The sequence below is a fragment of the Athene noctua genome, chromosome 4 (genome assembly GCF_965140245.1).
Source record: "Athene noctua chromosome 4, bAthNoc1.hap1.1, whole genome shotgun sequence".
NCBI lineage: Eukaryota > Metazoa > Chordata > Aves > Strigiformes > Strigidae > Athene > Athene noctua.
The window spans coordinates 7656217-7672452 of record NC_134040.1 but is presented as its reverse complement, the minus strand read 5'-3'; positions in this window follow the sequence as shown (position 1 = coordinate 7672452).

Here is a 16236-nt window from a genome sequence, read left to right as displayed (position 1 = left end):
CTACTTAGTAGTATCTAGTAGTATCTTCTACTTAACAGGTACTACCTAATCTATCTGAGCCTACAATCCAATCCTGAAGGACAAAACCACTTATCTTTGGAGATGTTACAGCTTTGAAATGCATTTTGAAGAGAGAACAATGTAATTAGAGAAAAAAAAAAAAAGGTATACATGCTAGAGATATCTCTAAATGACACCCTCTTGCTTCCCAGTTGAGACAAAATGAAAATTTTGAAAACACAAGGTAATGAATTGACTATAATGTGAAATTTTTCAAAGCTTACATCTAAGTGGCTCTCATATCATGCAAAATAACTGCTAGAAAAAAAATAAAAAGAAAAACCATTTGAGGAATCTAATTTGCCAAGTTCAATGCTTTTATTATATTTTCCATAAAAATTAAAAATACTTAATTCAGTATTTTCCACTTTAAGAAGAGGAGAAGGAAAAAAAGCAAAGTTTCCCCTATCTTCCAGCAGGCACAAAAGTTTCTGTATTGATTTCTTAGGTATCCATCTTCACCGATTTTTTCTTGATTTCATGAGGAATTAATGTCCTTTAATCATTAAGAAAATTTGCAGTACACTAATAATACACCAGAGGGTGCTAACCTACCTCTAAACAAATTTATTTAGTTTTACCACTCTTTTGGGTAAGTAAGTGGAGTAAAATCTGTACTATTCTGTCCTTTTCAGTTTGGAATTTATATAAAAAAAGCTACAAATAATAAAAGAAGGGCAACAAAGTGATGTACAGTCTGAAGATAAAACATCAGAAAAGCACCCAAAAATGAACAAAGGCGAGGGACTAAATAAACTAAAGTGGAAGTTAAAACAGTAATTCAGATACAGCAGTCCACAAATATGTGAAAGGTAAAAGGGGAAGCAGGGGTTACCACGCTTGTGGTGTAAGCAGCATTGCTCTGAAGGAAGAAACTGTTTAGGCTTGGTATTGGGAAACTTTCTTAAGAGTACTTTGGCAAGGCACTAGTCTTGGGACAGGGCCGATGCACCATCACAGCGGATATCCAACACTTCGGATGCGGTGCTAAGGCTGTGGTGGATAGCTTTGAGGAACACAGGGATCGAGCCATCCTCAAGTTCTTTTCAGTGTTTCTGTCTGCACCTTTCTGACTTTAAGTCATAAGAGGGCACTAATTTTGCAGTTCTCTGAGAGAGAACACAAGAGTATGTATTTCACTACAAGGGTGTTTTATGCACAGACAAACAATAGAGTAAGATTTTATGACAAGTCAGAATTATGCTATTCATGCAACGGGGTCACCGCTAATGCTGAAGGTATCCTCGTTTGCATTATCATTGCCAGCTTCAGCTTCATTTCACAGTCATCACTTATCTTTTTCACAAGGTGACACTTATACCGTATAAGGTAGCATCATGTCTATTTACTGCTTTGTAATACAAAGGAAGTCTGTTGCAGACAAATGCTTGGTCTGTTAGACATAATACCTGATACCTGCCAAGTAGCATTTTCTACAATTGTGCCAATTAAAATGCGAAATTGCTACCACTTATTTTTGAACTCCTGTGTTCTGGCAGTCAGGAAAGAATGCCATAACTCATCAAGATGCAGCACTATGGGCTTATCTATGATAGTCCTGTTTTTCCTCTAGAATTTAACCTGCTCGTGACCTGAGGAAATGCGATTTGATAATTCTCTCCTCTGTGGTGTCAAAAATGCCACCATACTTCAGTCTGTAGATCAGCTTTGCATCCCTCTGGAGCACATGCTGTTTCTGATGGTCAGACATGTGCTGTTGTGCCAGATTTTTTCTACAGATCTCTTCTGTGCAGACAGAAACATCTGTGTGAGTAGGAAGACACTGCTCTGTCCGTGCTGTGAGCCTTTGGGGTTCTTTCATAGCACACCTTTAGGATTGCTGGGTATCCCATCAGCTCCAGCAGCCTTTAGCTCTATGCAGTCACTAAATCTTCTGCATCACCAGAACCCGACTGCTGTAGTACTTTACAGGGAAAACTGCCTGATTTGCACCACTATGCACCAATGCCCTTCATAACAAAATGATCAGCTTGCTGGATGTCTTTGTGGAGAAGGTTAGTGATGTCCTGCCCCAAGGACCCTTTGGCTGCTGTGCCCCATGAGCTCTGGGCAGCTTTTCCCTCAATTATGTTTAAAGCCCTGATACTTTGTCCCTTGGAAAGATACTAAACATTTCTCCTGGACTCGTGAGAGTACAGTAGCACCAGGGACTAAGGTGCTAACTGTCTGGAGGGGAGGGGGAAAGAACTTTGTTGGGACAAAGTAATATTTGTGTGGTGACGAGGTGGGGAGGGACAAGACTCTGGGTGTTAAAGGCTTTTCAGTGTTAGGAGTCAGTGAACAAGCTGTGATATCAAGTTACTCACAATTTACCACCAGTAAAAGAGGAAAACTCTATTCTGCAAATAACAAGAGTTGCTTTACTTTTCTATACAGGACATGGGAAAGGTCCCTCACAGCCCTGCCCACAGCAAACAGCAGTCCCCTGACCTTGCTGCCATAGAGCTACTCAGAAGCCATCAAAGCTTGAAAAGAGGCTGTTCTCCATCCTGGTCCACCGTGCAATACTGTGAAACCAGGCCCTCACCCCAGCTGTGCTGCCAAGGCCCACATGCCAAAAAACCTCTGCAGATCATCAACAGTGCTGAGAGAATCCACTTTAATTGTGGCACTCTAGAGAATCACCCCACGCAGGCTGTGTTTTGACCTAACCAACACAGGGCCTCTCAAATAAAGGCACAGGAAGCATTTCCCATCAGGGCAGCCTCCGTAACAAGATCGAGGGCTGTCTATCCCCATGTTCAGGCATCTGGAGAAAACAACACAAAGAGGAAATCAGTCCGACTAGACATTCCTAGAGGCTTTTTCTGGCCCCTGCCTTAACCGAGCACACATTTTAGCCATGTTTGACATCCTTGCCCAGCTCAGTTTTGAGCCAAACAGAAGCTGGCTTTGGAGGTGGTCTAAGTACATCTGCATCTTCATGCATTTGGCTGTGCAGAATACGGTGAAAAAACAATTCATCCATCTCCAGCTCCTCTGAAGTCAACTGAATTGAAACAGGCAGCATAGAGCTCTGAGAGCCACAGTGGGTGACGACAGGCAAAGCCTTGTGTGATGGGAGTAAGGAACAGATGGGCCATTTGGGTTTACCCAGTCCAGTCTCAACTATTTTTTTGACCTAGATTTGCTAACAGGACCCAGCCTGGGTGAGGGACAGCTCTCGGTGTGTTAGCTGTTACACTAACAGTTGCCTGTAATATGGGAACGTTATAAATTGGGGATGGTGCAGCGGAGGTGCAGGAAAGCCTAGCTGGGAGTTAGAGGGAGGGATAAAGGGAAGAGGAACAAAAGCAGCCAGGAGTCTCAAGGCATGTTTTCAATGTAAACAGCTTCATTCCAGTCTTGCTCACCTTTTCTCCTTGCGTGTATTCAGATGTTCATGCATGTTCTCCTTTCTGTTGTTGCCCACGAAACACTAGTGGTGGATTGACCCTGGAAGGCATTTAAAGCGAGGAGACACTGTGGAATACCTAAAGGAGACTTGGTTGAATCCTCCTGGTCAAGAAATCTGCTGGTTTGTGCTTTGATAGCATTCTTCTTGGAGCAGATATGCAAACCTGGTTTGCCTTATTTATTTCTTTCATTGTAAGCCCTGAAATGGTCATTTCGGCTTTGTAATTATGTGTTTATTTCCCCTTCTGTTAGAATCTCTGTAGTTCCTAGTAGTGGCTAGCAGGTCTTGTACAAATTGTGCAGCTTTTCTAACTAAGGAATAAATAGATAAAGGGTTAAGGATCAAGGCCAATAGCCTTCATAATGTAGAGGACTTGCACTTTTTCACAAGCATAGTGCAGTTACTGTTACTTCTGAGAGCATTTCACAGCTTACCAATAGAGTCTACAGAGTGTATTGGTAAAAGTAACACAGCCTAGTAATGTTACAGCACCATACATTAAATCTTTGCTGAAACATAAAAAGAGAGGTCTAGTTTGTGTGTGTGAAATTACCAAGTTTGCAGATTATTAGCATGAATGTAAAAAGCTTCTAGCAGAGCATACGGTAAATACATTAGTGCTATATTCCAGAAGGCATAATTTTCCCAAGCTATAGGTCTTACTGACATATGTGGTGGAAAGGCTAGTTCTGCCAATTGTCTGCTTCCTTCATATCCTTCAATTTTGGTGCACGTTTAAAGCAATATGCTTAATAGCCTCAGCGTAGAATTTTGAAAAATTGCAATACTATCTATCTGTGTGGAAAGTCACATATCAATGACATTTGGTTGGCACAGTGGGTTTCGAGAAAAATGGCAAGGGAAACAGTTGGCACCGAGTTTTGAGAAAAAATGTATCAGAGAGTGTGAGTCTGTATGCAGTAAACTCGCATTTTATTTGCTCATATATCACTTTGTGAGGGTTTTCAATAATTCTTGTGGAAAATGTGTAAATGAAATATAAAGCAGCTTTTGCATATAGTAAGGATTTTTCCTTTAACCTAACTGGTGTTCTCACAACTTACGCCATATAAAATATGCTGGGCAGTACAGTATTGTCCTCCTAAAAGAATTACATGAGCCCCCAAGTAATTTCTTTGTTAAAGAGCCCATCCGTTCACATTTTGCCTCACATCCACGTGTATGAGGCAGGGGTGGGTGTGTAGGCATAGGCTGAACGACCGGTACCCTACCGTGGATGTGTGCAGACACGGTGGATCTGTATCTCCACTTGCTTATGTAAATATTGATGCCGTGGTTGCAGATTTAGAGGAAAGCTGCTATATAATTCCAGTTCAATTCCAACTGGAAAATAGCAAGCCACACCCCAGCTACAGTCCCTCTCCTTCACACTATAAATCACAGACAGCTAATAATAATAACACTCAGGCGTCAGACTGCTGAAGACTCTTTGCACACTGGACGAGACAGCAGCCTTTTGGGGTTCAGAAATAAGGAGTTCAGAGTCTCACTGCCAGGCTGAGATTGGCAGCTTTTGGCCGTCTTTGTAGGAATGTGTGGATGGGGCAGAAAGCTGTCTCCGTGCTGGCGTATAGAAACCTCTTTGGAGTCCTTTTATGGTGGTGCCCCTGTGCTTCTCCTCCTGTAACACTCAGAGCGACTTTCCTACGATGTTTTCCTGCAAAGTTGTAACACTTCAGCAGTGAAATCTGCTCCACGCATCCCAGTTTTGTAATGCAAACAAAGTGGTGACTTCCTAAGTATTTTTCATATGTGTAAACATTCTAATACATCACAACTCAAGCCTTCTTTCTTCCAGGCAATCTTTGTTTCAAACTGCTATTCCCATAAAACTCTTACCTCTGTTGATGATCATGGAGCCTCAAATATTGCCACTAAAGATACAAGCTATAAAATAAATGTCACAGATATATGTACACTGTATATGAAGTACATGCACACTGAAAGCCTTCCCGTGGTTTGCAATGGTTAATTCATACCGTTCCTTGAGAATCAGTTGAGAAAGATATAAATCAGAAAATCAGCTCTCTACAATGTGCTGTTGAGGTAATTGCAAATTTTCTACATTGATTGTTAATATGGTGACAGAGTGTTTGAGGGGACAGAAAAGGGTTGGAGAGAAGGGAATAGCTCTTGTAATACTCAGCTGTGCCTGTCAGAACTGTTAAAAGAGTAATAGTTTTTGTTAGGCAATAAACTGGAATCCCTGCTGTGCTTCATTTAGTTTCCAAAATTCATAAATGCAGCCTGTTTCCAAAAAATTAATTAGCTTGTGAGTAAAAAAAAAAAAGCACTGAAATTTTATGTAAAGTGTTTCAGAGCTTTCTTGTGATATGCTAATTGATGTTTTATTTTACTTGAATTATCATTCGACAGTATTGAAGTATTTGAATACACCATATGTAATGTCATATTACTGCACAGATCATGTTTAATGAGATACTGCTGTACTAGCTATATTTTTTTCCCTGACTTTACGTACTGTTTAATCCACATTCTTTATACCCCAAGACAGTGAAAATTGTGACTATTCAGGGAATACAACCTCTTACGTTTTCATTTTAAGCAGTAATAAGCAGATCCTGAAAGAGTATATTAACACAGCACAGCTAAAGCCAAGTCAGTGGGCACAGGCCAGATTTTGTCATTGAGGAGCCCAGCACCCAGCAGTGAATTTACTCCAGCAAAGACTGTCAGCAAACAGCTCGTGAGGCAGTGGTCTCCCACTCACGTGCCCAAAATACAACCAAGTGGCGCAGAAGTGATATGTGAGCCTGACCATCTGAGCAAGAGGGAAGTTTATTCTTTGTGAAGCTTTTTGGGTAGAGGTGCCTGGAATATAAGTATTCGCTGCCGACAGTTTTAAAATAGCAACAAGTCTCTTTTATACTGAAGAGAGAGAAACAATTTCTATGAAAGTCAAGCAGGGGTGAAACACCACTGGCCGTGGTCATGGTTCCTACCCACATCCCAGGTTCTGGTGGTTTAAAAAGAGATTCATGCATGTGTTTTGCCACATAATTTCATAAATAACCAAACTTCTGGCAATCAAATTGTTATAACCCAGAAGGTAAATGCAAACATTTGCTTGACAATTAGTAGGGGTTATGTTTTGAATTCTTTTCTGTAAACCTGATACTATTGCTATAATTATCAAATATATATTGATATAATACCAAATATTTCTTTAGCTTCTGATCATTTATCCTAAAAATAATATGGAAAAAAACAACCAAACAAACAAAAGAACACAGCTCACTTCAATTTTACAATTTATATAGGAAAGTCGTAGTAGCTATGTATATCCATTTTTAGGGTCCCAGTTATGTCTCGTTATCCTGTTCTGTCATAAATACTTATGTGATATTTAACTGATATTTTCAAGAGTTCTCAGTGTTTTTCCAGTAAACATTATGTGCAACGTGAGAGTGGAGAAACAGCCCTTCTTAGCTCACCGTTGAGGGAAAGACACCAGCTGGATGCAATAGTGTTCGGGCACCAGATGAGCCCCATGAGCTGGTGACAGCAAAAATCCATGCCTGAGTGGCTCAGTCATATCAGACACACAAGAATCCACTCCAGCATCCATGTTGCTTTGCTGTGAGGAGCCTGGGATGTCTAATTAGCTGTGAACTCTGTCTGAACTTTTCCTTGAGCTTAGTGCTACATTGTGTAGCCTTCCTGGTGTCTAATAAGGGTGAAATCACACTGCGGCACTAATCTAATTCAGGTAAAAACAAACAAAACACAAGATAGCCGTCTGCTGGAGGCCAATCCTTCTATTAGTTTCTGTACTCAAAGAGGTTCTTGTTCATTTAACCTAAAGTAGCTCTTTTTGTCTAGTACTTAGTTTAAAAACAAGCAGCAAATCATTTGTGGTATTGATCTGCAAAACAGCCTAGGGAAGTTAGGTGTGCAGGTCCCATGCCTGTAGCTAACACTGGCCTTTATGTGGCTTTCAGCAGTAGAAGTGGTTTTCAGTGAAAAGGAATGAGTTTTCTGAGATAGGTGATATTTTAAAAATTCATGTTCATTGAAAAATACGTGGGCTTTTCATACTTCTCCCACTTGTCAACCAAACAGGGAAGATCACAGACACAAAATGTTTTACCTGAAATAGTATATTCTTATTCAGAAGATAGTAAAACAGGTATCCTGACAGCCTCTTCTCCCATCTTTTTCTCCCTGGCAGAGCAAGTGGAGCTAAGAAAGCCAGGGTGTCACATAGCAAAGCTTGGCCAAATAACTACTCACCCAGCCTGCTTCACCAGGATCAATGTAAGAACAGCTACTCGCCCAGTTTCCAGGGGCTGAGGTGGCATCTTTTTATTCAGCACACTGGATTTTCCTTCCAAAGATGTCCATATAACATAAACAGGGAAATGAATTCAACCATTTGTTTTCAGAAGCAAAGAAAAACTTTCTCTTGTTGCTTTTACATCCATGAAAACATGGTGGGATCAAATTAAAGCAACATACATGGAAAAAAAAATGTTATTAATATAAATAGCATTTCTGGACTAGTTTTCATATCTAATCAGATGTTAAACTTATCCAATCCAGAGGACTGTTTTTACGCAGCAGAAAGTGAGATCTTGGGATCTGAAGTGGAATAACCAAGGAATTTACCTCATTTTCACTGATGATAATTTAATCCTATGGCACTTGCAGTATTCAGTACAGCAGAACGGGAGTAGTGTGAAACCAGTTGAAACCCCCCAAAAAACTCTTTACAAGACACAAAATAGAAATTTGCAGTCTGGCGCAAACCTGAATACAGCTTGCAAACCCTGCAATCAATGGGAACCGCATTTCCTTGTGACCGTGGTAGAGATAACAGGTTTGAGTCAATGTAAAAGCAAAAGGCACTCTAAATAATGAACTGCTGAGTAAGAATGAAGTCTGAATTACAGTACATACCTTATGGCTATCAGCAAGCAATATAGTGAATGGAAATGGTCTCTGAAAAATGCATTCAATCAGGGAAATTGCCCCACCTGTAGCTCATTAACAGGATTAAGTCCTGATACAAAGTGACAGTCGGTATTATTTGTTTAGGCAAAAAGCTCGCTCTCTTTGTAGTTTTTGGCATATCCAGCTGGCTTTAACAATATGGATCTGAGACAGCCAGTGTAGCTTTAATGTTAAATTAGCCAGGGTTAAAAGCTTGCCAAGGCCAGGCAGAAACAAAGTGTTCTTTTTTGCAAAGTTGGCACATGGGGGCCAGTTTCATTTCAGTAGCACCCATGTGGTAGGTACTCCATTTCCCGCATCCACGGCAGCATTGTTCCAGGTATTAGATGTCATTTTGTCACCAGAACTGCACACTATTGCAGTGCGAGGGAGATCGTGCTCTCCGGGGCTGAGCAAACCATGTAAACACCCCATCCCTTGTTGGGCAACGGTCCTGGCGCTCAGAGTGGCTGAGCAAAAGGGGAAAACCCAAAGATCAGCCCTTTGTTTAGAGGAGACGCTGCAGAAATCTGAGGTCTGTTCTGAAGTCTAAACAAGAGATAAAGGCTCAAGTCCTCAGCTGGTAAAAATTAGTGCCGCTACTGTGAACTTCTGGAGCTGCTGCAGTTTAGTTTATTGTAAGACAGCTGGAGTGTGGTCTGCAGCGTGTAACTGATTCATTGCTGCGTCGTTCCAGCTCCGCGCAGGGCAGCGGAGGCAGCTCATGCGCCAGGGCTTGCTAAATATGGCTAGTGGTCTGGATTTAACTTCGGAAAATAAATATCAGAGGCTATTATAACAGTTGTTAAACTGCTATTTTAAAATCAAGTGGATCGTAGTTTATCTCCCTTTTTGTACTTGGAGGCTAAGGTCTGCATTTATGGATGTAAGACAGCAGAGGTCAATGCATTGAGGGGAATTATTTGTGTATTCCTGTACAACAGCGTAGCATCCGAAGTGCAATAATGAATTTGTTATTAGTAATCAGTACTTTCCTTTCTAAATGCAACTATTGCATGACGTTCCCTTGCCCCTGCTGCTGCCACCACTCTACCATGCTGCCCAAGGCCAGCATAAACCTCTTCTTTCACTGAGAAAATAATACGGAACTAAAACATAAATATATATATGTGTATATATATATATATATATTTCTCATTCTCCATAATTATTTCCTATGCATCTTTTTCAGAGATTAATCTAATGCCTAGGCCTGGTGGGTTAGGATGGTATTTTCCTTGGAAGTTACCCTAAATCTGCTTATTTGCACCTTTTATTCTGCAGCAGCTGGTGTAAGAGCCGTGAGTCGGAGCCAGACCAAGCATTTTGGCTGCTATGCTTCTCTCCTGCAGGAGCACTGCAGTGCTTATGCCTTTGGGTTCATCCAGCCCAGTGATGCTTAAGGTAATCTGGGTTTGTGAACTGTGATTTATTGTGTTTAAGAGAAACCAACATTAAACCCTATAGCTTGCTGCAATGTCAGAACATGATATATCTTAAATAGAATGTGAAGTAAACATGGTAATTTAAAATCTATAAACCACTGTGAACTTTGTCACTGAGCAGACAGAAAATGCTGAAAAAGTTTGCTCATGTCACAACTTAGTGAAATCCTAATGCTTAAGAATCAGGCAAGCAAGATAAAAGGAGGAGTGTTGAAAACAGAGAAGACTGATATATTCAAAAAGTTTAATTAAAAAGCAGAATATAGTACTTGCCAGAAAAGAGGCTGAGGTGAATCAAGCTGTACCAAATCTTTACAAAACAGACTTGTTTCTGCCTACTGTTCTAGCACTGACGGTAAATGGGCAATATAGCTATATAAGACACCAGAATCTGTCATCTCTTATAGCCAGAACAAGGCCATGGATAATGGACTATAATGCAATCTAAGTAGCACTGCCATGAAACCAGAGTGATTCCATTTAGATCAGAGGATTCGGTTTGTATGGTATAGACTTCTGAATATAATAATTATTAGTCATGACAGATTAGCCTGCCAATGTACTACAGCACTCTGGGCTTTTACAGAAATGCCGTCCTCAGTTACACATTTTGTTTTAGTCTGTGCCCTGTGATATATATTAGATTTGTGATAAATATGAGCCACTGAAGACCAAACTGAAACCCCTAAATCCAGTAAGGTCTTAGAGATCATAACATAAGCTGCCCAAAACAACAAAATTTTTTGTACCATTAACTCAGTGGATATACGTGATCATAAGTAATTTTTTGAACAAGTAAGAAATAAAGTCATGAAAGACCCAAGGAACTGGGAAGAATTATCCCTATTACAGGAGAATGTCTATAATCAGCCAGTGAAACTGACATATTTCTTGTAGTAAACTATGTTTAAAAGTGCTGGAGAATAGTAATTTCACACACATTTATTCTTATCTGTGGGAAGCAAGTAGGAAACCAGGAAAATTTCCTTCTCCATCCACAAGAAATGTCCTATTCCAGGTCCTACAGGTGTTAAAAAGCTTACAGTTTCTCTTCCTTTGCTTTGATTGTCTCTACTTTGTGTTAGCGCTTGTTGAACAACACATACACATTATCTGTCCATCTCCTTTTGTGTGTGTACAGTCTCATACTACGGAAAATGAAATTAATTCTTCTTTCTAAGCTTAAACATTCCAGCAGGAAGGATGGCTGTTGCCAACCAAGGAAGATAATGCTCTTTGTTCCTCACAAGCTCACATCATTCCTATCTGAAAACCTTCACCTTTGCCTTGCATGTTCTTCGAGGAGTCTTGAAGCATTTTGAACTACCTTAGACTGCAGGACAAGTGTGCTTTAAGGCAGCTCCACAATCCTGGTGTTGAACAGAGCAGGGATCTTTGTGGATCTTGCTTTGGCTTCCTTTCAATTTGTGTGCCAGCGTCCCAGGAGCTAGAAAATGAGGGCAAACTGGGAGAGGATGGAATAAGGAGGTGGGGAGTAGAGATTTATAACTGTGGTACTCCCTGTGTGAGAGCTGAGACATAGCTAGAGCTCATACACAGAATTAGAGCCCAAGAATTGCCTCAGGTTCTTGAACTTCACATTTAACCCTGGTTACTCCATTTGTAATGTGTAGACAGAGACATCATGAAATGTAAGTTGTCATTTCTCAGCAGTGTCTTTCTTTGGAGTGTCAAATCAATTAATGGTTTTAAATTTTGCACTGGAGTATAAAGAAGTCACTAATGCCCATATTAATGTTTTATCATTGCAATTGTCCAAAGGTTTTATAACCACGGAAAATATATGGAAGAATAAATAATCTTGAGGGACTTAGGACTTGCATAGAAAAGAAGGCAGTTGGATTTATTTAGCTACTGCATGTTGGATCAATGAATAGAAACTTGATAGTAGCACAGGAACATAGTAACATCTTTTTAACTTGCTTTTATTCCACGTATTTTAACTCCGCAGAGATTCAGAATACAGTCACTGTGACCCACTAGTGTAGTAGTTAGTTCTCAGCTTGTAATGCACATGTGAAAAAAAGCATTTGTCTGCTTAGCCAAGGTTCACTTGTATTCACAGCATACGGAGCTGAACTTTTCCTGTTTTCCTTTCTGGCCAAAAAAGCATTGGGTCAAACTTATATTTGGTGTAAGAGTGCTGATTTCAGTTACTTCAGCAATGAATAAGACCCATAGCTTATTTTTAGACCAGATAATTATACCAGTAAAACAATACTGATGACTGTAAGTTTGGCTCACATTAATAGATTAAATGTGGGTAGATGCAAACAGATGGCATTGGTTGCTTTGTCACTTCCTGGCAGAGCTGGCCTCATTAAAACAGCAATTTTTCTGAAGCTTTTGTGCCTGTGATTAAAGTTGCCAAAACTTTTAAATAGGCAGAGTTTCAAAGTGATAGTTGGGATGGTTTCCAAATGTATCTGGCATAGTACAGCACTCCACATTAGACTTGTAAAGCTGGATGTTTTTGCGAATAAAGGAGATCTTTCATTTGGCCAATAGGCACTTTTATAATTTCATATGTCATCTGTTGTATTTGTAAGAATATTTGTTTCCCTCCAAAGAAAACAGTCGGTGGGATGTAATGAAGAATTATTTACTAAACAGTATGCTAGATGGCTGTAATATCACTGACGCTTCTTCTCTGAGCTTTGTCAGAAACAGAACAGGGTGAAAATATTCTCACAGATGAAAATTCTCAAATGAATGCGAGTGAGAGAATTTCTGTGATTCTGCAACAGGGAGAGACAAATATTTGGAAGCTTGAGTGCAACTTCTGCTTCTGCGCAGTAATGCAGAGTGCTAACAATTACCAGCTTTTATTCAAACTGCAATTTACTTTTTTTGCAGTGAGAGGCGGTGCTGCTGGTGGGAAGAGCAACACTCTTCTCAGGTTGAATTCATGGGGGTTTGCAAAAGCATTAGTATTTATTGCCCAAAGGAAGGGTGCCTTGCAGAACTGCGCTGGCACTCCTGCAAGATGCCTTATCCACAGAGCTCCAGTGCAACCAGGAGCAAGTCATTGAAACTTTTTGACCCCTGTTTTTTTCACTGTCAAGGTATAGGGGAGGCAAAGGATATAAAATTATCTGGAGATTACTTGGTGGAGGATGCTAAGAAAATAAAACTACCTGCTAGTGGCTGTAAAATGGACAGATATAAGGGTAGAGGAGAATAGAAGTGGTCTGACATTTGTGAGTGGAGGCTGAAGCTGGAAGATGTATTAGCAGAAAATATTTTGTCTAGCTGTAATTTTGAGCAAGTTAAAAATGAAGGGGTTGCTTTTTGCTGGTAATTAGCAGATTAAGGTTTAGATCTGACGGTGGGAAGTACTGACTGAAAACTCAGATGAATCTGTTGAGTGGAAAGCTTATTTGACTTTTGGAGAAATGAACCCAATCTTTTATAGGTCTCCAATAGATAGCAAAAATTTTAATTCCCTCGGTTCTAAGAATATTACAAACAGGCCACATAGGAAACCCTGAAGTTTGGTATACAGTATCTGGCTTTAGGAAGGAGATTATGCTGCACATGTGCTGAGTCTATTGTAGTTAATGACATATGAGAAACACAGTTTTAATGGGTTCACAGATTATTTATTACGGGAGCAGAACATCATAAATTTGATAACCAGATCCTATTAATTTGCCCAAATATGTAAGAAACACATTGATGTAATTGTGTTCACTTATGTGGAATAGTTTAATTTAGATTTATGGGAAATTTCCATTCAAAGGCAAATCATGCAACAGTATGTGCTTCTGTGCATACATATACATGATCTTACACAGACATGCAAAATCCTACTACTAAATACTATCTGCAGGGGAAAAAAAGCACTATTTTACAATTACAGATTACAAATTACTTATAAATTGGCAAATCTCTGAGAAAACGAGTTTCGAACATGGTTGTGTTTCTGCAAATTTATAGAAAAAGATTGCTCGAATGTAGAAACTAACAAAACATCTAATGAGAATCTTTTCCACTGATTTAATAACACTGGTCCTGGAGATGTGGAGATCAGTCTGTCAGATGTAATTCTGTCACATCATACTGTTTGACCCATCTTCTAAGCAAGAAGTCAAGAGCAGCTCAGCATGAGGGATCTTCTAGGTACTATGTGAAACTTTCTTATCTTTCAAAATAAAATCAGAGAGCGATTCTAACTGTAATATGAAAGGGACTAATAGTGTCAGTGAAAGATAGTTTGTTACTGAAATGACACATTCCCACAGTGCTGTATTTTATAACAAATATGAAATCATTCATGAATGGCAAATTAATCTCCAGTTTTAAACTGAAAGAAAGGATCCCAATCAAATTAGTATAATGAACTGTCAGTAATCGATAGTCTTGTGACAATATTATTTTAGCTCTTTTCAGGAAGATCTGGCAGAAGAAGAGGGTAGAGGAAAGAATTCAGCCAAGCTGTGCAAAACCTCTTGTTTTCAAGCAGTGAGTGATTCTTACATCTGATTCTTTCCTGCTTTTGCAATGGAAGTTGAAAATTACTTGATTTGGACACACAGTTTAAGAAAAAACCTCATGCTGTCCTTAGGAGGGATATTATTTCCTTTTACTCCCTCAAAGAAATTTAACTTGCTTACTGGATGTGTGTTGCACAAAGCGATGGCATGCAGGGTGTTTTTCCCAAGAGAAGAGCATATTTTAATGCAACAATATACAATCACTCTTACTATTCCTGAATTCCCAACTCTATTTCCAGGACTGATTTTCACAAGCAGCCACGATTGCTTACCCTTTATTTCACACGAGGAATTTGCAGTATTTGCTCTCTGATAAGAAAAAGGTAGGAGCTCAACCAAATTCAGATGGTTCAGTGATCTCAGGTCTAAGTGTGATCAACAGGGTCTTGGGCCTACATTTCAAAGCTGTTTGGCAGCTTACACTGTCACGATATCCGACAGCCCTCAAAATGCCCATGGCAACAATTATGCCAATTTGTTGTCAACAGCACATGCTGCTTCCAGATTTCAAGAAGGAAATGGAAGTGTTCATTTTGTTCATCGAGAGCCAAAAACCTGACTCTAGCAGAGATACAGCTCTGAATGACGTGACTTCAACTGTGGGACTCTGCATAGCCCTGATCTTGGATCCCAGGTTTGCTCTTGTGTTGAGAAAGTGACAGGTTGCAGGATGCAGATGACCCATTCATCTTTTCATTGAATTTTCTTGAAAGTTATGCACTGGATAAAATCTACAAAGAACTGTCTGAAGGGTTATAAGAGGTTAGAGATGAGATATGATTCCCTTACTATTTGGCTCCAAAATATATGAAAGTACTAGAAATTAGAGACCTGACCTGATATCTCTGAGGGCTGCAGGGAAAGAAGGACCAGGAACATGGTAGCACTTCTGAAAGGTCATTGAAAAGAGTAAGCCCTGTCACAAAATTTGAAGATCTGAAGGACTTATTTGAATATTAAGGCTTAAATCCTTAGCCTGACACTGATAGCCGAGTACCTGGTTACCCTCCATGTACTAACATGTATGCACAAAGATATGGATGTAAATTTTCAGATTTCTTAATACCAGTTTGTGTCATGTGTCTTGAATAAATGTTAAGCCTATTCCATGTGAAAGTATGAATTAAAAATTAGGAGGAATGATGGAAAAGGGAAACTGACTGGAAAAGGGGAAAAAACACAAAGACCCAGGGAACTACAGGCCAGTCAGTCTCACCTCTGTGCCCAGCAAGATTATGGAGTTGATCCTCCTGGAAACTATGCTCGGGCAGATGGAGAATAAGGAGGTGGTTGGTGACAGCCAACGTGGCTTCACTACAGGCTGGATGATGAGTGGATTGAGAGCAGCTCTGAGGAGGAGGACTTGGGGGTATTAGTGGGTGGAAAAGTGACTGTGAGCCAGCAATATGCACTCACAGCCCAGAAAGCCAACCGTGTGCTGGGCTCCATCAAGAGAAGTGTGACCAGCAGGTCGAGGGAGAGGATTCTTCCCCTCTACTCCTCTCTAGTGAGACCCCTCCCTGCAGTGCTGTGTCCAGCTCTGGGGGCACCAACATCAGAAGGACACGGAGCTGCTCAAGTGGGTCTGGAGGAGGCCACAAAGATGATCAGGGGCTGGAGCCCCTCCCCTGTGAGGACAGGCTGAGAGAGTTGGGGGTGTTCAGCCTGGAGAAGAGAAGGCTCCAGGGAGACCTTATAGCAGCCTGTGAGTACCTAAAGGGGCTACAGGAAAGATGGGGAGGGACTCTATCAGGGAGTGTAGTGATAGGATGAGGGGTAACAGTTTTAAACTGAAAGAAGGAGATTTATATTAGATCTAAGG